Source organism: Salmo trutta, chromosome 15 (assembly GCF_901001165.1).
Source record: "Salmo trutta chromosome 15, fSalTru1.1, whole genome shotgun sequence".
NCBI lineage: Eukaryota > Metazoa > Chordata > Actinopteri > Salmoniformes > Salmonidae > Salmo > Salmo trutta.
In genome coordinates, this window is record NC_042971.1 from 5,441,981 (window position 1) to 5,464,146 (window position 22,166).

Here is a 22,166-nt window from a genome sequence, read left to right on the forward strand (position 1 = left end):
CCCACTAACGAGATGGACAAGCCAGCACAGGTGTAACACATACTGACTAACGAGGTGACACCAATCAGTGCGTCCTACGTGCTAACGAGCTAGACGTGCTAACGAGCTAGACGTGCTAACGGGCTAGACGCGCTAACGAGCTAGACGTGCTAACGAGCTAGATGTGCTAACGAGCTAGACGGGCTAAAGTCCAACCTCAAAACATAAATGGAAAAACCAAAGCCTGTAACACCTTCCCCATTAAGACAACAAATATATCCTATGTTTTTGTTGGACAAGTTTCCTTACCAACAACAGAAAACAACTTCCATTTCTCATTATAATCAACTACAATGCTTCACCTTCTACAATATAAACACGGTGTCTACTGGCTGTCAACAATTAAAAACAAAAAAAAACTTTTCTAAATAATAATATACAATAGTATTATTTTTTTCTCCTTTTTCTTTCTATAGAATCCTAAATCCCACTAGCTTCTAGAACTCTCGTCTTCCTAAAACTCACTAGCTTCTAGAACTCTCGTCTTCCTAAAACTCACTAGCTTCTAGAACTCTCCTCTTCCTAAATCCCACTAGCTTCTAGAACTCTCGTCCCCCTGGAACGAGCCCAAACAAAACTCATCTCCAATACGGAAAAACGTGCAGTTAAAATCAATTGTGATCCATGGTAACGCACTGGCTAAACACAAAACTTTTTGACTGCACACCCTTGAGACAATCAGAAACCAAGTTGTCCTTACCACAGACATGTCTGATTTCAAGAGGAAACTCCTGCAATATCCATAGTAACTTTCCACCTCACTGCAGAGCTTCTCTCTCTTTTCAGGGTTCACTAGATAGGCATGTTGTTGGATCGGGGCCCAGTCCCCAATGTCATGCTCTAGTACATTTGGGTTGGCACATCTGAGAATGAACCCTGATATTCTAAAAGCAGGGTAACAATGTCAATATAATTGAACCCAAAAATTGTCAGTTGGTTGCATAAATAATTATGATTACTAAATGTTACATGAAATGTAAAAATGAAATATTTGGTTGCATAGTCCTTTTTTCAAAGTATTTTCAATGACATGTTGCTAGGTGTGATAGCCAAATGTTAAAACACAGTTTTAACGTGTACAAATCAATAACCAATATGCAGAAACAGTTTTGGATATATTGAAAACCTAAACATAAAATGGGTCATACTATATACACAAACATCTGCCACAATAATCATCAAACAAGCACCTTATTAACTGCACAAGCACCAGAAATGCTGTTGTTTTGATAAGTAGCAATAAATTACTGATATCGATCAGGTTGTACGTGCTGTTGAAACTAACACAACTAAAAAAACACATGGAAATGGGAGGTATCTTTTACCTCACTGATTAGAGGACAACCTGCAGAAGACAGTCAGCTACATTTTGGAGTGATGCATTTAAATGTAGGGGTCGCTAAACAAAGGAACACAACACTTATTTGTCATCACTCATCGATATCATGTTGAAATCAATTGTGTGAGAGGAGGGAGATGAGGTTGCACGTCCTGTTAAAACTACCAGCTCAAAAACCACACGGAATCAGAGAATAATGTGTACATCACTGGTTAGAGGACAATTTGTAGAAAACAGCTAGCTACATTTTGAAGTGTTGCATTTTGATTCAAGTGTACGTTGGTAAGTGTAACACAACTCTTTTTTTGTTAGTCACTTTTTGTTAAATCACATAAATAGTAACTCTTCCATTTCAGAGCCTGGATTTTCCCCCTGAGGCTAATATCCATATCATGTTGAAATCAATAGAACAGGGGACAAACGTTTAGGTTCTACATTGTGACATCATTAAAATACTCCTACTACAATGTTAAAACATTCTACATTGTGACATTAATTCATTGATTGAGGTATTTTATCAGATTATCTCTGGTCACACTGATCACAGCTGAGGTTTCTCCTGTATGTGTTATATGGTGTGTAGTCCGCTTGCTAGACGTAGTAAAACTCTTCCCACATTGAGCACAGCTATAAGATTTCTCTCCTGTGTGTGTTTTCTCTGGTGCGATATCAGGCTGGTTGACTGAGTAAAACTCTTCCCACATTGATTACAGCTAAAAGGCTTCTCTCCTGTGTGTGTTCTCTGGTGTTTAGTCAGACAGCTAGACTCAGTAAAGCTCTTCCCACATTGAGCACAGCTATAAGGTTTCTCTCCTGTGTGTGTTCTCCGGTGTTTAGTCAGACAGCTAGACTCAGTAAAGCTCTTCCCACATTGAGCACAGCTATAATATTTTTCTCCTGTGTGTGTTCTACGGTGTGATTTCAGGCTGGCTGAACGAGTAAAACTCTTCCCACATTGAGCACAGCGATAAGGTTTCTCTCCTGTGTGTGTTCTATGGTGTGATCGCAGGCTGCCTGACTGAGAAAAACTCTTCCCACATTGATTACAGCTAAAAGGCTTCTCTCCTGTGTGTGTTCTCTGGTGTTTAGTCAGACAGCTAGACTCAGTAAAGCTCTTCCCACATTGTGCACAGCTATAAGGTTTCTCTCCTGTGTGTGTTCTCCGGTGTTTAGTCAGACTGTTAGACGTAACATAACTCTTCCCACATTCATCACAGCTATAAGATTTCTCTCCTGTGTGTGTTCTCTGGTGTGATATCAGGCCAGTTGACCTAGTAAAACTCTTCCCACATTGAACACAGTTATAAGGTTTCTCTCCTGTGTGTGTTCTCTGGTGTGATATCAGGCTGGTTGATTGAGTAAAACTCTTCCCACATTGAGTACAGCTAAAAGGTTTCTCTCCTGTGTGTGTTCTCTGATGAATTTTAATGCCTGCTGATGAGGTGAATCTCTTCCCACAGTCAGAGCAGTGGTGAGTTCTCTTCCCTGTGGGTCTCTGCTGGTGTTTCTTGAGGTGTTCTAATGTGGAGAGACTCTTCTCTGCCTTGTCAGCATGAGGTTTTTTAGGCTCCCCAGAGGGTCCACGATAGTCACGTCTCTCTCCTGCGTGAACAACAAAGTCAGTTGATGGTTAAAGGCCCACAAAATGAACAAGAATAGTCATTTTGTCTTGTTTTCACATTAGTAGTAACATCGATGATTGAGCTATTCAAGTTGTTGAAACCCTAAGCAGTGTGCCAGACAACTTTTGGTCTCCAATATAGGACAATTTCTGTGTTTGCTAAAATTGTGGCACGAGGGCAATTTCATTGCAGAAATTCCTCCCTGCTAGTGAGGAAACCGCTAGTTATGGATGTAGTATACCTGGTAATGAGGAAACCGATAGTTATGCATGTACTATATCTGCCTGGAGCAAAAATGGTGAGCAAAGATTTTAGTTTTTCACAATGTTTTCTGAATGTGAATGGGGGAAAACTCAGGGAAGTAACTTCCATTTCCAGGTTGCTTATAAGAGCATTTCACACTACTTTGGATTATAATTGTAAGGCTCGTTTGAATGTCCTGCTTAATTTAATTTTTCTGTCATCATCGCAACTCAACTGCTTTATACTTTTAAAAAAACACTTCAACCAGTAAAATGCTCTTTGGCTAGCTTTTCCATCAGCCTGACAATGATGGTTTGTACACTAAGTGTTTGCCAAATTGGCACACAACTTTACCTAACAATAACATAGACCTACTGTAGGACCCCTAACAACAACATAGACCTACTGTAGGACCCATAACTTCACCTAACAACAAATATACCCATGTCGTGATGTTTGCCATTTGACTGTCATTCAGAAAATGATTTCCTGGATCAGCTGATGATAGTTGAACATATGACTGTAACTAAACAGCTACAGTATTAAGTATTATGTGTAATTATTTAAGAACTGTGTTAATGACAGTATCCATTTGGGTGTTGTCTGTAAAGTTAAGATGACTGTTATTTGTTGTTTTAGATATTATTATTATCATCATCATTACAGAAGAGGCAGACTGAGCGGCCTACTGGTCAGACTCAGAAGGAGAGCACATCATCCACCGCTTCCGATCAAATTACTCGCCAATGTCCAATCTCTAGACAACAAGGTGGACGAAATTGCTACCAGACAAATTAAACTTCTTTGCTCGCTTTGAGGACAATACAGTGCCACCGACACGGCCCGCTATCAAAGACTGTGGGCTTTCCTCTGTGGCCGACGTGAGTAAAACATTTAAACGTGTTAACCCTCACAAGGCTGACGGCCCAGACGGCATCCCTCGCCGCGTCCTCATAGCATTCGCAGACCAGCTGGATGGTGTGTTTACGGACATATTCAATCAATCCCTATCCCAGTCTGCTGTGCCACACATGCTTCAAGAGGGCCACCATTATTCCTGTTCCCAAGAAAGCTAAGGTAACTGAACTAAATTACTATCGCCCCATTTCACTCACTTCTGTCATCATGAAGTGCTTTGAGAAACTAGTCAAGAATCATATCACCTCCACGCTACCTGATACCCTAGACCCACTTCAGTTTGCTTACTGCCCCAATAGGGCCACAATGCAATCGCCATCACACTGCCCTATCTCATCTGGACAAAAGGAACACCTATTTAAGAATGCTGTTCATTGACTACAGCTCAGCAATTAACACCATAGTACCCTCCAAACTCGTCATTAAGCTCGAGACCCCGCCCTGTGCAACTGGGTCCTGGACATTATGACGGGTCACCTCCAGGCAGTAAAGGTAGGAAATAATATCTCCACCCCACTGATCCTCAACACTGGGGCCCCGCAAGGGTGCGTTCTCAGCCCTCTCCTGTACTCCCTGTTCACCCATGACTGGGTGGCCATGCACACTTCCAACTGCAGACGACACTACAGTAGTCGGCTTGATTACCAACATCAACGAGACGGGCTACAGGGAAGAGGTGAGGGCCCTCGGAGTGTGGTGTCAGGAAAATAACCTCTCACTCAACATCAACAAAACAAAGGAGATGATCGTGGACTTCAGGAAACAGCAGAGGGAGCACCTCCTATCCACATTGACGGGACAGTAGTGGAGAGTTTTAAGTTCCTCGGCGTACACATCACGGACAAACTGAAATGGTCCACCCACACAGACAGCGTGGTGAAATAGGTGCAACAGTGCCTCTTCAACCTCAGGAAGTTGAAGAAATGTGGCTTGTCACCGAAAATACTCAAACTTTTACAGATGCACAATCGAGAGTATCCTGTCAGGCTGTATCACCGCCTGGTATGGCAACTGCACCGCCCACAACCGCAAGTCTCTCCAGAGGGTAGTGCGGTCTACTCAATGCATCAATGGGGGCAAACTACCTGCCCTCCAGGACACCTACACCACCCGATGTCACAGGAAGGCCAAAAAGATCATCAAGGATAACAACCACCCGAGCCACTGCCTGTTCACCCCGCTATCATCCAGAAGGCGAGGTCAGTACAGGTGCATCAAAGCTGGGACCGAAAGACTGAAAAACAGCTTCTATCTCAAGGCCATCAGACTGTTAAACAGCCATCACTAACATTGAGTGGCTGCTGCCAACATACAGACTCAATCTCTGACCACTTTAATAAATGGACTTAATCAAAGGTATCACCAGTCACTTTAATAATGTTTACATACCCTACATTACTCATCTCATATGTATATACTGTATTCTAGGCCTATAAATGTGTCCATTTGGGGATGTCTGATAATGTTTCTGATTGTCTTAACGCACCACCACTAATGAATTGTGGAGCTTCTCAAAGTAATTTTTTTTCTCACCTCGAACAGCAAGTAAACAAAGTCTAATCAAAATCAATTGCAAATGACAATAGTTCCTCAAAGTATTTTCGTAAAACATTTCCAGCTCTCACCCTTCTGATAACCACTCAGCATAAAAGGGAAAAATGTAATGCTCTGATCCAGTGGAAATGTCATAAAATACCTGATTACTTCTTATTCTTTGCACAAATAGCCTACAGCTGTGTCTGTCCAGAACTCACTGGAGCAGGAAACTGAGGGCCCAGAATATTTTATACAATGTTGCAAGCTTGCTATCCGAGTTTCACTGACCCAGTTGATAGTTGATATAATGTTTCAGGTTTGTTGTAGACAGGCCATGTGCAGCCAATGTGATTTTTAGGATATTTATTTTTTACCTGCAGAATGCAATATTTGTATTATTTATTTAACTTTTATTTGTTGGCTTTATGTAGGCTATTTTTTTTACATAGTTGGCAATGGCAATAAAAGTTACTTTTAGATTTGTATAATTTTCATTTAGATTGTCTGTGATTAATCTACGTTCTATGATTTTGAGATACTATTATAAATTAAATGAAACTGTTCCACAAAAATGTGCATATGAAAATCATAACTGGCACACAGATTGGTAGAAATGGTCAGATAAATTGGCACCAAATGGAAAAGGTTGCCGACCGCTGGTGTAGCCCATTACCGGAAACTTCAGAAATTCTCTCTCTTCTGGTTAGGTTATCTTGATCTCTGGCTCCCTCCAGTCATTTGTGTGTCTTATTTAATCAAACAGCTTAAAGCATCAGACCAGTTCAGTACATACAGTTGATTTTATAAAAACACATGGGGCGATTGGTGGAAAGAACAGATGACTCTTGGTTGACCAAGATGTATTTTAGTTGGGGACAGCACTAGAACATGATTTTGGGGCTCCAGAGTGGCACAGCGGTCTGCATCTCAGTGCTTGAGGCATCACTACAGACACCCTGGTTCAAATCCAGGCTGTATCACAACCGGCCTTGATTTGGAGTCCCATAGGGCGGCGCACAATTGGCCCAGCGTCGTCCGGGGTAGACCGTCATTGTAAATAAGAATTTGTTCTTAACTGACTTGCCTAGTTAAATAAAGGTTACATTTAAATAAATAAAAAGTGTTTTATGACAAACCATTTTTTTTAAATCCATCAAGGCACCAATTTTGAGAAGGGTTTAAAACAAAGGTTTCAAACCAATTCATGAATGTAATTAAATCTAGGTATGTTTTGCCTTTAATGTAATGGCATGAAAAGAAATTGGTTGAATATTATACAATGACTTATCAACAGCTCTAATAATTTGCCCCCACAGGAAATCTTCACTGGCAGTTATAGAATATACTATATAGCCTAGAAATCTGGTTAAAGTGGTCGCCTAGGATAGGGGGCGCTACAGCGATTTTTGAAAAAAATATGTGCCCATTTTAAACGGCCTCCTACTCAAACTCAGAAGCTAGGATATGCATATAATTAGTAGATATGGATAGAAAACACCCTACATTTTCTAAAACTGTTTGAATGGTGTCTGTGAGTATAACAGAACTCATTTGGCAGTCAAAACCCCGAGACAGTTTCTAACAGGATGTGGAAATTTGATTTGCGGACTCAACTTCAGCACTTTGCCTATAAATCACACCGTGAGCTATGGTTCATTGAGCACTTCCTATGGCTTCCACTAGATGTCCCCAGTCTTTACAAAGTGGTTTGAGTCTCCTACTATCAAAACTGTCTGAACGAGAGGCTGTTGATCTTGGTCACATGGGGAGGGCCATCACCATTATGACGCCAGCGCCCCTCGCGATCCTCCCCTTTCGAAACGTTTTGAAAGACAATGCAACTGTCCCCCTGGAATATTATTGAAGCTCTGGTTGAAAAAGGCCCTAAAGATTTATGTTATACAACGTTTGACATGTTTGAACGAACTTAAATATATATTTTTTTACACTATCGTCACGAGAACTCCCGCGGACGACGGCACATTTGGATTACCCTTCAGAACGCGCTAACAACAAGAAGTTATTGGGACATAAATTAAGAACTTTTTCGATCAAAAATACATTTGTTGTGGACCTGGGATTCCTGGCAGTGCATTCTGATGAAGATAATCAAAGGTAAGGGAATATTTTCAATATTATACAAGATTAGATTTGATATTCGATTGTTCCAAGATGGCGCCGACCTGTATCCCTAGTCTATTGTTCTGAGTATAGCATCGCCTTTTATTGCAAAGTGTGATTTCCCAGTAAAGTTATTTTTAAATCTGGCAAAATGGGTGCTTTCACAAGATGTTAATCTATAAATCTTTGAATGACAATATTATATTTAAAAATCGTTTTCGAATAGTAATTTAGTAAATTGTAGCGCTGATTCACCGGAAGCATTTGAGGGAAAATACTTTCTCAACGTTACGCGCCGATGTAAAATGCTGTTTTAATATATAAATATGAACTGTTTCGAACAAAAGAATGCATGTATTGTGTAACATGATGTCCTAGGAGTGTCATCTGATGAAGATTGTCAAAGGTTAGTGCTGCATTTAGCTGTTTTTTGGTTATTTGTGATGCATGTGGTTAGTCGGAAAAGGGCTATGTGGCTACTTTTACGATATACTCCTCTAACATAATCTAATGTTTTGCTTTTGCTGTAAAGCCTTTTTGAAATCGGACAACGTGGTTCGATTCAGGAGAGGTGTATCTATAAAACGATATAAAATAGTCCTAAATTTGAAAAAATATATATATATTACATTTTGTTATGCAAATGGCGATAGGATTTTTCGCTGGATGTCCGTCCCAGCCCGACCAGTGGTTAAACTATCAATATGACATCATGGATGAATTGTAGAATATACTATATATCCTAGAAACCTGGTTAAACTATCATTATGACATCATGGATGAATTCTAGAATATACTATATAGCCTAGAAACCTGGTTAAACTATCATTATGACATCATGGATGAATTCTAGAATATACTATATATCCTAGAAACCTGTTTAAAATATCATTATGACATCATGGATGAATTCTAGAATATACTATATAGCCTAGAAACCTGGTTAAACTATCATTATGACATCATGGATGAATTCTAGAATATACTATATAGCCTAGAAACCTGGTTAAACTATCATTATGACATCATGGATGAATTCTAGAATATACTATATAGCCTAGAAACCTGTTTAAACTATCATTATGACATCATGGATGAATTCTAGAATATACTACATAGCCTAGAAACCTGGTTAAACTGTCCTTATGACATCATGGATGAATTCTAGAATATACTATATAGCCTAGAAACCTGGTTAAACTATCATTATGACATCATGGATGAATTCTAGAATATACTATATAGCCTAGAAACCTGGTTAAACTATCATTATGACATCATTGATGAATTCTAGAATATACTATATACCCTAGAAACCTGGTTAAACTATCATTATGACATCATGGATGTATTCTAGAATATACTATATAGCCTAGAAACCTGGTTAAACTATCATTATGACATCATTGATTAATTCTAGAATATACTATATAGCCTAGAAACCTGGTTAAACTATCATTATGACATCATGGATGGCCAGTCCTTGTATTCATAGTGTAGTGAATTCAGGGGGTAGCCCTGAGCTGAACTCAAACCTGGGTCCACTGACTGTCAAGCCAACACCTTATAACCGTTATGCCAAGATGTCTGAACTTCTTGAAGAGGTCGCTAGGTGTTGGGTTACGATTGCTACAATGGTTTTGTCTATGAATTTGAGTGGTTACATTTGTCCTTCCCCCATCCCTCAGCTGTTTACCAAACCAAGTCTCTGGGCAGCCATTTTGTTGCTGTTTAAAAAACCCACACAACCCAGCAATCTGCAGTTCAAACAATAACAAATCTGTCATTCCACCACTGTTTTGGTAATAAGATGATAATAGGGCTGGAGAAATGTAACTACAGACAGACAGACCTATGGATGCAAGGACTGACCATCCATGATATCAACATTATAGTTTTAACCATGTTGAAGCTATACAGTGTTGGTTTACATTGTTTCTAGACATTGGAGTAAAAAAAAGCTTATTTGGGGTTCTGATGAGGTACAACAGTTGAACTAAGCTCATGAGGCATGTGTTATATTCTTCAAGAATCAATGGCTATAAATAAATAATATAAAAGTCACAATATGGATGTAGCAATTGCAGATTTCCCCTTTAACACCAAACATCAGTTCAACAACTGCAGTTTGTGCCTCTGTTTTTAAGACAGTACTTACTAGTGTTAATCAGGGCCCGTTCATCGTTAGAACCATTGGTTGGCTTGAGATGCCTTTTGGAAACCGGGCCCAGAAATCCAGTTTCCTCCTCCTCCTTTCTCGATGTGACAGTCATCTCCCCCTCCTCCTCTTTCACTCCAAAAACAGCATCTTTCTCTTCCTCTTCTTTAACAGTAACATCCTCCTCTTTCACTCTGAACGCGTCTTCCTCTTCTTTCACTGAAACGTCTTTCTCTTCTTCTTTCACTGTAACAGCCTCACGCTTTACTTGTTTTTGTATTGTAACATCCTCCTCTTTCTCTTCTTTAGCAGGAGGAGAGTAGCTTAGTGAACTCATGGTCGGAGATGTTAGCTAGCTAGGCTGATGCTAACTTAACCAGCCGATAGCTGACTAATAACAACAACACCGTAAATATGAAATTAAATCTGATAACTAACTAGACGACAGTAGTGGGTTTAAAACACAGTGGCTAATATACACTAAAGCGTCTAATGAGCTTTATTGGTTCGGCTATTTTGTCTAGCAAGCTACCGAGGTGGGTGAATAACTGTTGCTGCTGTTGAAAGAAGCGTTCCGTCCACTACATTATACGTCATTATACGTCACACCAACATCATTACCTTAAATTCCCAGACCGCCATCTGCTGACTGGAGTGGGTAACGCAGTTGAGTAAAATGTTTATTTTATTTTCAGACAACAAGTTAAAGTGTAGGAAGCGTTAGTTTCTACTCACCAGTGTAACACCACAGTGTGGTTAAAGACTTAGTAACTTAGTTGTAGTCACTTTATGGTTACCTATAAGTACAAACAGTTATTTTTTTGCGTTATTACATATTTATTAACTTATTTCGGGAAATCTTCTAAACTACCCACAATGCACTATTTCCCAACGTCATATGTATTATCAACTCTATGCTACCGAGTTTGTATGCCAGTGTAACGGTGTAATGAAGTTACATTTAAAAAAATGTATTTAACCTTTATTTAACCAGGCAAGCCAGCTAAGGACAAATTCTTATTTACAATGACGGCCAAACCCCTGCCAAACCCTAACCCAGACGATGCTGGGCCACTGTGCGTTGCCCTATGGGACTCCCAATCAGGGCCTGTTATGATACAGCCTAGTTTTGAACCAGGGTCTGTAGTGACGCCTCTAGCACTGAGATGCAGTACCTTAGACTGCTGCTCGTGTGTTTACATTATACTCAGTGATAAAGGTATGGGATTCTGGGTAATCCACAGCAGAATTTGAAAATTGAGTGGTCCTGGGATAGAAATGTATAAAGTAGACATTACATCATAAAATCCACCTTTTAAATCATACATTAGCAATTACTGTTTTAGTAACTTATGTTGTTGGTTTGGCGTCAAATAAGCCCCTCTTTATATGTTATTTGCCGAATCTCAGTTTTCCATGTGGGTTTTATGCTGAAGTTCACTCTTTCAAGTTGGTAGCAAACTGGAAAATGCATCTTCTTTAGGAGTGCTATTTATATCCTGATCATTCATCCTCACTGCATCTTCTTTAGGAGTGCTATTTATATCCTGATCATTCATCCACACTGCATCTTCTTTAGGAGTGCTATTTATATCCTGTCACTACTGATCATTCATCCACACTGCATCTTCTTTAGGAGTGCTATTTATATCCTGATCACTCATCCCCACTGCATCTTCTTTAGGAGTGCTATTTATATCCTGATCATTCATCCCCACTGCATCTCCTTTAGGAGTGCTATTTATATCCTGATCATTCATCTTCACTGCATCTTCTTTAGGAGTGCTATTTATATCCTGATCATTCATCCACACTGCATCTTCTATAGGAGTGCTATTTATATCCTGATCATTCATCCACACTGCATCTTCTTTAGGAGTGCTATTTATATCCTGATCATTCATCCACACTGCATCTTCTTTAGGAGTGCTATTTATATCCTGTCACTACTGATCATTCATCCACACTGCATCTTCTTTAGGAGTGCTATTTATATCCTGATCACTCATCCCCACTGCATCTTCTTTAGGAGTGCTATTTATATCCTGATCATTCATCCCCACTGCATCTCCTTTAGGAGTGCTATTTATATCCTGATCATTCATCTTCACTGCATCTTCTTTAGGAGTGCTATTTATATCCTGATCATTCATCCACACTGCATCTTCTACAGGAGTGCTATTTATATCCTGATCATTCATCCACACTGCATCTTCTTTAGGAGTGCTATTTATATCCTGATCATTCATCCACACTGCATCTTCTTTAGGAGTGCTATTTATATCCTGATCATTCATCCACACTGCATCTTCTTTAGGAGTGCTATTTATATCCTGATCATTCATCCACACTACATCTTCTTTAGGAGTGCTATTTATATCCTGATCATTCATCCTCACTGCATCTTCTATAGGAGTGCTATTTATATCCTGATCATTCATCCACACTGCATCTTCTTTAGGAGTGTTATTTATATCCTGATCATTCATCCTCACTGCATCTTCTATAGGAGTGCTATTTATATCCTGATCATTCATCCACACTGTGTGTCTCATCAATGCAGGTAATTTATGACATGTATAAAGTATGTGTTTTATAAACTCATGAACACCAGCCAGTTTATCAGCCCGGTTCTGTTAGTTTAGGTGGATTATACGTCTTCACCACCAGAGGGGGACGTTGAGTAATATTCCAGGTTAATTTGATATATTTTGATACTAAAATGGATGACAGTTTATTCTGATGTTGTATTTATTTTATTATAGTACATTAGGAATTAGTAGGAATTGTTAAATCCACCATGCGATCACAAAAACATTGATAGACATTTCAACAACAAAAAAGTTAGTATATTATACGGCAGATTTGTGGAGAATTACTATCGGAGTGCTATTTATATCCCGTCACTACTGATCATTCATCCATACTGTGTGTGTCCCATCATTTCAGCTTTGGAAATAAATGAACTATCCATCCATTGCTCCTTCCTGTGTTGACTCACTGACTTGAGGGACGGGAACAGGAAGGTCACACTAGGTCGATATCTAGCTCAAGCTTGCAAACGTTAACCCCACCTTTCCGTGTACTGTGTGATTGGGTTATCTAGAGGGAACCCGTTAGCACGGTAGGCTCTGGTGCCTTCTTGCTGTGGGCTCAAATCGACAGACGAAATCAACCTGCTTGCTCCTTTTTGTTTTGACAACTTTTCATTAGGGATGTTATGTTTGATACCGGAGCTACGAGGCCTGCGTCCAAATCGCTAAGCAGTAAACTTCAAAGCAGTGTACTGATGCCTGTATCACTTTATCAGCAGCACGTCATCAATGGCGTCTGAAGCTTCATTTCATCAAACAACCACCTGATTGGTTTGGTATTGGGCTTGTTCGACACTGCAGGCGACTGCCAACTGACTGATCTACAAATCACCTTACATCATAAATAACTGCTCATTATTATTTATAAATCAGTCAGCCAGTCACCATTTACCCACAATGCAGCATGGATTTCATGCTCTCGAACACGGCCAGTGGTTTAGTAGATGACATAAAGGCTATGCTGCTACGGTGTGGGACGTCATCTATAATAATGACATAAAGGCTATGCTGCTACGGTGTGGGACGTCATCTATAATAATGACATAAAGGCTATGCTGCTACGGTGTGGGATGTCATCTATAATAATGACATAAAGGCTATGCTGCTACGGTGTGGGATGTCATCTATAATAATGACATAAAGGCTATGCTGCTACGGTGTGGGACGTCATCTATAATAATGACATAAAGGCTATGCTGCTACGGTGTGGGATGTCATCTATAATAATGACATAAAGGCTATGCTGCTACGGTGTGGGACGTCATCTATAATAATGACATAAAGGCTATGCTGCTACGGTGTGGGACGTCATCTATAATAATGACATAAAGGCTATGCTGCTACGGTGTGGGACGTCATCTATAATAATGACATAAAGGCTATGCTGCTACGGTGTGGGATGTCATCTATAATAATGACATAAAGGCTATGCTGCTACGGTGTGGGATGTCATCTATAATAATGACATAAAGGCTATGCTGCTACGGTGTGGGACGTCATCTATAATAATGACATAAAGGCTATGCTGCTACGGTGTGGGATGTCATCTATAATAATGACATAAAGGCTATGCTGCTACGGTGTGGGATGTCATCTATAGTAATGGCATAAAGGCTATGCTGCTACGGTGTGGGACGTCATCTATAATAATGACATAAAGGCTATGCTGCTACGGTGTGGGACGTCATCTATAATAATGACATAAAGGCTATGCTGCTACGGTGTGGGATGTCATCTATAGTAATGGCATAAAGGCTATGCTGCTACGGTGTGGGACGTCATCTATAATAATGACATAAAGGCTATGCTGCTACGGTGTGGGATGTCATCTATAATAATGACATAAAGGCTTTGACAGACATCTTGATTGTTTTTTGTTAGTATATTATAGGGCAGATTTATGGAGAATTGCTATGGGAGTGCTATTTATATCCCGCTATATTTATAAATCAGTCAGCCAGTCACCATTTACCCACAATGCAGCATGGATTTGATGCTCTCGAACACGGCCAGGGGTTTAGTAGATGACAAAAAGGCCACACTGCGCATGCGATTCGGTGCTCAAACCTGTTGAACCTACATTACCGTTCAAAAGTTTGGGGTCAATTAGAAATGTCCTTGTTTTTCATGAAAACATTCATGAAATGAGTTGCATAATGAATAGGAAATATAGTCAAGACTTTGACAATGTTTTAAAAAATTATTTTTAATTGGAATAATAATTGTGTCCTTCAAACTTGCTTTCGTCAAAGAATCCTCCATTTGCAGCAATTACAGCCTTGCAGATCTTTAGCATTGTAGTTGTCAATTTGTTGAGGTAATCTAAAGAGATTTTACCCTATTCTTCCTGAAGCACCTCCCACAAGTTGGATTGGCTTGATGGGCACATCTTACGTATCATACGGTCAAGCTGCTCCCACAACAGCTCAATAGGGTTGAGATCCGGTGACTGTGCTGACCACTCCATTATAGACAGAATACCAGCTGACTGCTTCTTCCCTAAATAGTTCTTGCATAGTTTGGAGCTGTGCTTTGGGTCATTGTCCTGGTGTAGGAGGAAGTTGGCTCCAATTAAGCGCCGTCCACAGGGTATGGCATGGCTTTGCAAAATGGAGTGATAGCCTTCTTTCTTCAAGATCCCTTTTACCCTGTATAAATCTCCCACTTTACCACCACCAAAGCACCCCCAGACCATCACATTGCTTCCACCATGATGACAGAAGGAGTCAAGCACTCCTCCAGCATCTTTTCATTTTTTCTGCATCTCACGAATGTTCTTGTTTGTGATCCGAACACCTCAAACTTAGATTCGTCTGTCCATAACACTTTTTTCCAATCTTCCTCTGCCCAATGTCTGTGTTAGTTTGCCCATCTTAATCTTTTCCTTTTTTTAAACGGTCTGAGATATGGATTTTTCTTTGCAACTCTGCCTAGAAGGCCAACATCCCGGAGTCGCCTCGTCACTGTTGACGTTTAGACTGGTGTTTTGAGGGTACAATTTGATAAAGCACCTAGTTGAAAACTTGTGAGGCATCTGTTTATCAAATTTGACACTAATGTACTTGTTCTCTTGCTCAGTTGTGCACTGGGGCCTCCTTCCATTCTGGTTAGGCCAGTTTGCGCTGTTCTGTGAAGGGCGTAGTACACAGCATTGTACGAGATCTTCAGTTTCTTGGCAATTTCTCGCATGGAATAGCCTTCATTTCTCAGAAATAGAATAGACTAACAATTTTCAGAAGAAAATGATTTGTTTCTGGCTATTTTGAGCCTGTAATCGAACTCACAAATGCTGATGCTCCAGATACTCAACTAGTCTAAAGAAGGCCAGTTTTATTGCTTCATTAATCAGAACAACAGTTTTCAGCTGTGCTAACATAATTGCAAAAGGGTTTTGTAATGATCAATTAGCCTTTTAAAATGATAAACTTGGAGAATGTAAAATATAGAATATATTTTGATTTGTTTAACACTTTTTTTGGTTACTACATGATTCCATAGGAGTTATTTCATAGTTTTGATGTCTCCGCTATTATTCTACAATGTAGACAATAGTTAAAATAAAGAAAAAACTGAATTTGTAGGTGTGTCTAAACAATTGACCGGTACTGAATATGCATTGTGGAGGAGAACTGATCTTAGATCTGTACAAAGGCATAACATCTACAGCAGGAACAACTGTCTGTGTTAAAAAGGCCCAGCTGGATTGAATTGAGCTATTTAAAATTACATATTTCAATGTCAAATGATTTTCGGCTAAAATACCTTGGTGTTGGGTAAAGTTTATTTATTTATTTTATACAGTAATTTTTGCTCATCTTTATCAAGGGTATCAATAACTAGGTGCTTATTTTGATATCTAGTTATTTGACTGAATCAGAAATACAGATGTGGAGTAGATGTAGAGTTTTAAATTCTCATAAAAAATCTGAAATAATCAAACAACACTTGTTGCACTTTATACGTGTTGATATAATATTCATATTTAATAGAGAGGCAAAAAACGTTTCCCTAAACGGCTTTATAATATTATAATTCAATTAAGAAGAAAAAAGTTGTCCCTCCTCAACTGCGTTTCCTCCCTCCAGACAGCAGATGGCGATATGTGTCTTTCAGGCGATGTTTCTAGTGTGACGTATAATCTAGTGGACGGAACGCTTCTTCAACAACTGCAGCCACCTCGGTAGCTCGCTAGCCAACAAAGTCGGAACATTCAAGCTGTTTGGACAATTTCGTGGTTTAATTGCCACCATTTAAACATAGTACTACATTTTATGTAATATTTACGTTGTAAGTCAGCTAGCTGGCTGGTTAAGTTAGCACTAGTCTAGTCGCTAATGCTAACTAGCTAACATCCCCGACCATGAGTTCACTAAGCTACTCTTCTCCTGTTAAAGAAGAGGTCTGCTGGACGGAGAAAGAAGGTCTGGTGAAAGAGGAGGAGGAAGAGGAGGCTGTTACAATACAAAAACAAGTAGAGTGTGAGGCTGTTACCGTGAAAGAAGAAGAGAAAGACGTTACAGAGAAAGAAGAGGAAGACGCGTTCAGAGTGAAGGAGGATGAGGATGTTACTGTGAAAGAGGAGGAGGAAGATGCAGTTTTTGGAGTGGAGGATGAAGTGAAAGAAGATGAAGACGTTTTTGGAATGAAGGATGAAGAGGGGGAGATTACTGTCACATTAGAGGAGGACGAAGAAGAGAAGACTGGAGATCTGATTAACACCAGTAAATACAGTGAGTACTATCTTATAAAACAGGGACATTGATCTGATTAACACCAGTAAATACAGTGAGTACTATCTTATAAAACAGGGACATTGAACTGATTAACACCAGTAAATACAGTGAGTACTATCTAATAGAACAGGGACACAAACTCTGCAGTTGTTGAACTAATGTGTGATTTTTTTTTAGTAGATTTTTTTTTTTACATTGTGTTGTTTAAGTGTTCCCTTTATTTTTTTGAGCAGTGTATGTAGTCCTAGGTCTATGTTATTGTTAGGTGAAGTTATGGGTTCTACAGTAGGTCTATGTTGTTGTTAGGTGAAGTTATGGGTCCTACAGTAGGTCTGTGTTGTTGTTAGGTGAAGTTATGCGTCCTACAGTAGGTCTATGTTGTTGTTAGGTGAAGTTATGGGTCCTACAGTAAGTCTATGTTATTGTTAGGGGAAGCTATGGGTCCTACAGTAGGTCTATGTTGTTGTTAGGTGAAGTTATGGGTCCTACAGTAGGTCTATGTTGTTGTTAGGTGAAGTTATGCGTCCTACAGTAGGTCTGTGTTGTTGTTAGGTGAAGTTATGGGCCAATTTGGCATACACTTGGTGTACAAACCCTCATTGTCAGGCTGATGGAAAAACTTGCCAAAGTGCATTTTACTGGTTGAAGTGTTTAACTATAAATTAGTTGATTTGCGACAATAACACAAACATATTAAGCAGGAGATTCAAGCGAGCCTAACAATTATAATCCAAAGTAATGTGAAATGCACTCATAAGCAACCTGGAAAAGGAGGCTAATTTTGCTGTCAGCCTAATTTTTGCTCACCATTTTTGCTCCATGCAGATATACTACATCCATAACTAGTGGTTTCCTCATTACCAGATATACTACATCCATAACTAGTGGTTTCCTCATTACCAGATATACTACATCCATAACTAGTGGTTTCCTCATTACCAGATATACTACATCCATAACTAGTGGTTTCCTCATTACCAGATATACTACATCCATAACTAGTGGTTTCCTCATTACCAGATATACTACATCCATAACTAGTGGTTTCCTCATTACCAGATATACTACATCCATAACTAGTGGTTTCCTCATTACCAGATATACTACATCCATAACTAGTGGTTTCCTCATTACCAGATATACTACATCCATAACTAGTGGTTTCCTCATTACCAGATATACTACATCCATAACTAGTGGTTTCCTCATTACCAGATATACTACATCCATAACTAGTGGTTTCCTCATTACCAGATATACTACATCCATAACTAGTGGTTTCATCATTACCAGATATACTACATCCATAACTAGTGGTTTCCTCATCAGCAGGGAGGAGTTTCTACAACCAAATTGCATGTGCATCGCCCTCATGCCACAATTTTAGCAAATACAGAAAGTGGCCTATATTGGAGACCAAAAGTCGTCTGCCACACTGCTTAGGGTTTCAACAACTTTAACTTATTTATAGCCTGCAATCATCGATGTTACTAATAATGTGAAAACAAGACTAAATATGACTATTGTTGCTCATTTTAAGACAATTGTCAAATAATTTTAACATTCATTAGACGTCAATTGTTTTACAACATCATGGCTACGCTGTTGGCATCCCCTTTTACAGTGGATTTCTACTGTTGTGGGCCTTTAACCATCTGTCTGACTTTGTTGTTCACACAGGAGAGAGACGGGACAGTCGTGGATCCTCTGGGGAGCCTCAACAACATCATGAAGCTGACAAGGCAGAGAAGAGTCTCTCCAGATCTGAACACCTCAATATAACACCTGCAGAAACCCACAGGGAAGAGAACTCACTCCTGCTCTGACTGTGGGAAGAGATTCACCTCATCAGGCATTAAAATTCATCAGAGAACACACACAGGAGAGAAATCTTACAGCTGTGATCAATGTGGGAAGAGTTTTGTTCAATATAGCCATCTGAAGATACACCAGAGAACACACACAGGAGAGAAACCTTTTAGCTGTGATCAATGTGGGAAGAGTTTTGGTTATTCAACCAGCCTGATATCACACCAGAGAACACACACAGGAGAGAAACCATATAGCTGTGATCAATGTGGGAAGAGTTTTACTCAGCTAAGCAGCCTGATATCACACCAGAGAACACACACAGGCGAGAAACCTTATAGCTGTACTCAATGTGGGAAGAGTTTTACTCAGCTCGGCATCCTGATATCACACCAGAGAACACACACAGGAGAGAAACCGTATAGCTGTGATGAATGTGGGAAGAGTTTTACTGCATTTAGAAATCTGACTCTACACCAGAGAATACACACAGGAGAGAAACCTTTTAGCTGTACTCAATGTGGGAAGAGTTTTACTCAGCTAAGCAACCTGATATCACACCAGAGAACACACACAGGAGAGAAATCCTATAGCTGTGATCAATGTGGGAAGAGTTTTGTTCAATCTAGCCATCTGAAGATACACCTGAGAACACACAGAGGAGAGAGACCTTTTTGCTGTACTCAATGTGGGAAGAGTTTTGTTCAATCTGGTGATCTGACAGTACACCAGAGAACACACATAGGAGAGAAGTATTTTAGCTGTGATCAATGTGGGAAGAATTTTGTTACATCTAGCCTTCTGACAGTACACCAGAGAACACACACAGAATAGAAATCGTATAGCTCTAGTCGATGTGGGAAGAGTTTTACTCAGTCAAACAGCCTGGTACAACACCAGAGAACACACACAGGAGAGAAACCTCTTAGCTGTGACCAGAGAGAGAATCATATAAAAGATCTCAGATCAAATATCAGAAAATACATGAAGGAGTTGTTTCATGATATCAATGAATTAATGTCAAAATGTAGAATGTTTTAACATTGTACTAGGAGTATTTTAATAATGTCACAATGTAGAACCGTAAACGTTTGTCCCCTGTTCTATTGATTTCAACATGATATGGATATTAGCCTCAGCGGGAAAATCCAGGATCTGAATTGAAAGTTGTGTTGTGTTGAGTTGTGTTGAGTTGTGTTACACTTAACACGTTGGTGACCCACTGGAATCAAAATGCAACACTTCAAAATGTAGCCAGCTGTTTTCTACAAGTTGTCCTCTAACCAGGAATGTACACATTATTCCCAGATTCCGTGTGGTTTTTGAGCTGTTAGTTTTAACAGGACGTGCAACTTCATCTCCCTCCTCTCGGCACAATTGATTTCAACATGATATCGATGAGTTATGAAATAAGTGTTGTGTTCCTTTGTTTAATGACCCCTAAATTTAAATGCATCACTCCAAAATGTAGCTGACTGTCTTCTGCAGATTGTCCTCTAATCAGTGAGGAAAAATATATCTCCCATTTCCATGTGTGTTTTTTAGTTGTGTTAGTTTCAACATCACGTACAACCTGATTTCCCCCCTAATCGATATCAGTGATTTATTGCTACTTGTCAAAACAACAGCGTTTTTGGTGCTTGTGCAGTTTATAAGCTGCTTGTTTAAAAAAAATACAAGTAATATGATTATTGTGGCAGATGTTTGTGTATATAGCACATTTGTTATTATTCCATACCTCACCATTAAGTGAATTATTGCCAATACATATTAACAAAGGGGTGTACATTTGCTTTTGATATTTACAATTTATGTAACATTTAGTAATCATAATTATTTATGCAACCAGCTGAACATTTTTGGGTAAAATTATATTGACTTTGTTGCCCTGATTTTAGAATATCAGGGTTCATTCTCAGATGTGCCAACCCAAATGTACTAGAGCATGACATTGGGGACTGGGCCCCGATCCAACAATATGCCTATCTAGTGAACCCTGAAAAGAGAGAGAAGCTCTGCAGTGAGGTGGAAAGTTACTACGGATATTGCAGGAGTTTCCTCTTGAAATCAGACATGTCTGTGGTAAGGACAACTTGGTTGCTGATTGTCTCACGGGTGGGCAGTCAAAATGTTTGTGTTTTGCGTTTAGCCAGTGGATCACAATTTATTATAACTGCACGTTTTTCCGTATTAGAGATGAGTTTTGTTTGGGCTCGTTCCAAGGGGATGAGAGTTCTAGAAGCTAGTGAGTTTTAGGAAGACGAGAGTTCTAGAAGCTAGTGAGTTTTAGGAAGACGAGAGTTCTAGAAGCTAGTGGGGAAAACATTTTTTTATTTGTTTTTAATTGTTGACAGCCAGTAGACACCATGTTCATATTGTGTAAGGTGAAGCATTGTAGTTGATTATAATTTCAAAATTTGTTTTAGGATTCTAGAAATAATAAGGAGAGAGAACTAATAAGATAGTATATAGTAGAAGTATTTTAGTGATGTCACAATGTAGAACCCTAAACGTTTGTCCCCTGTTCTATTGATTTCAACATGATATGGATATTAGCCTCAGGGGGAAAATCCAGGTTCTGAAATGGAAGAGTTACTATTTATGAGATTTAACAAAAAGTGACTAACAAAAAAATACTTCTGTTACACTTACCATGTTGGTGACGCACTTGAATCAAAACGTATCTGGCTGTTTTCTACAAATTGTCCTCTAACCAGTGATGTACACATTATCCCCAGATTCCGTGTGGTTTTTGAGCTGTTAGTTTTAACAGGACGTGCAACCTCATCTCCCTCCTCTCGGCACAATTGATTTCAACATGATATCGATGAGTTATGACAAATAAGTGTTGTGTTCCTTTGTTTAGGGACCCTACATTTAAATGCATCACTCCAAAATGTAGCTGACTGTCTTCTGCAGGTTGTCCTCTAACCAGTGAGGTAAAAGATATCTCCATTTCCATGTGTTTTTTGTTTTGTTGTGTTAGTTTCAAGAGCAGGTTCAACCTGATTTCCCCCCAAATGGATATAAGATTTGTGTTTTGCGTTTAGCTAG

General features: G+C 39.4%; 1 protein-coding gene and 1 pseudogene across 1 annotated transcript in view; both read right to left on the minus strand.

Moving 5' to 3' along the window:
* Positions 1-22,166, minus strand: part of LOC115149597 (NACHT, LRR and PYD domains-containing protein 12-like) — a gene marked incomplete at both ends in the record, with an annotated part of 397,095 nt that overhangs the window by 34,173 nt on the left and 340,756 nt on the right. The gene's annotated exons all lie outside the window — the stretch shown is intronic.
* LOC115148382 (zinc finger protein 180-like) lies at positions 1,875-2,840 on the minus strand (annotated as a pseudogene).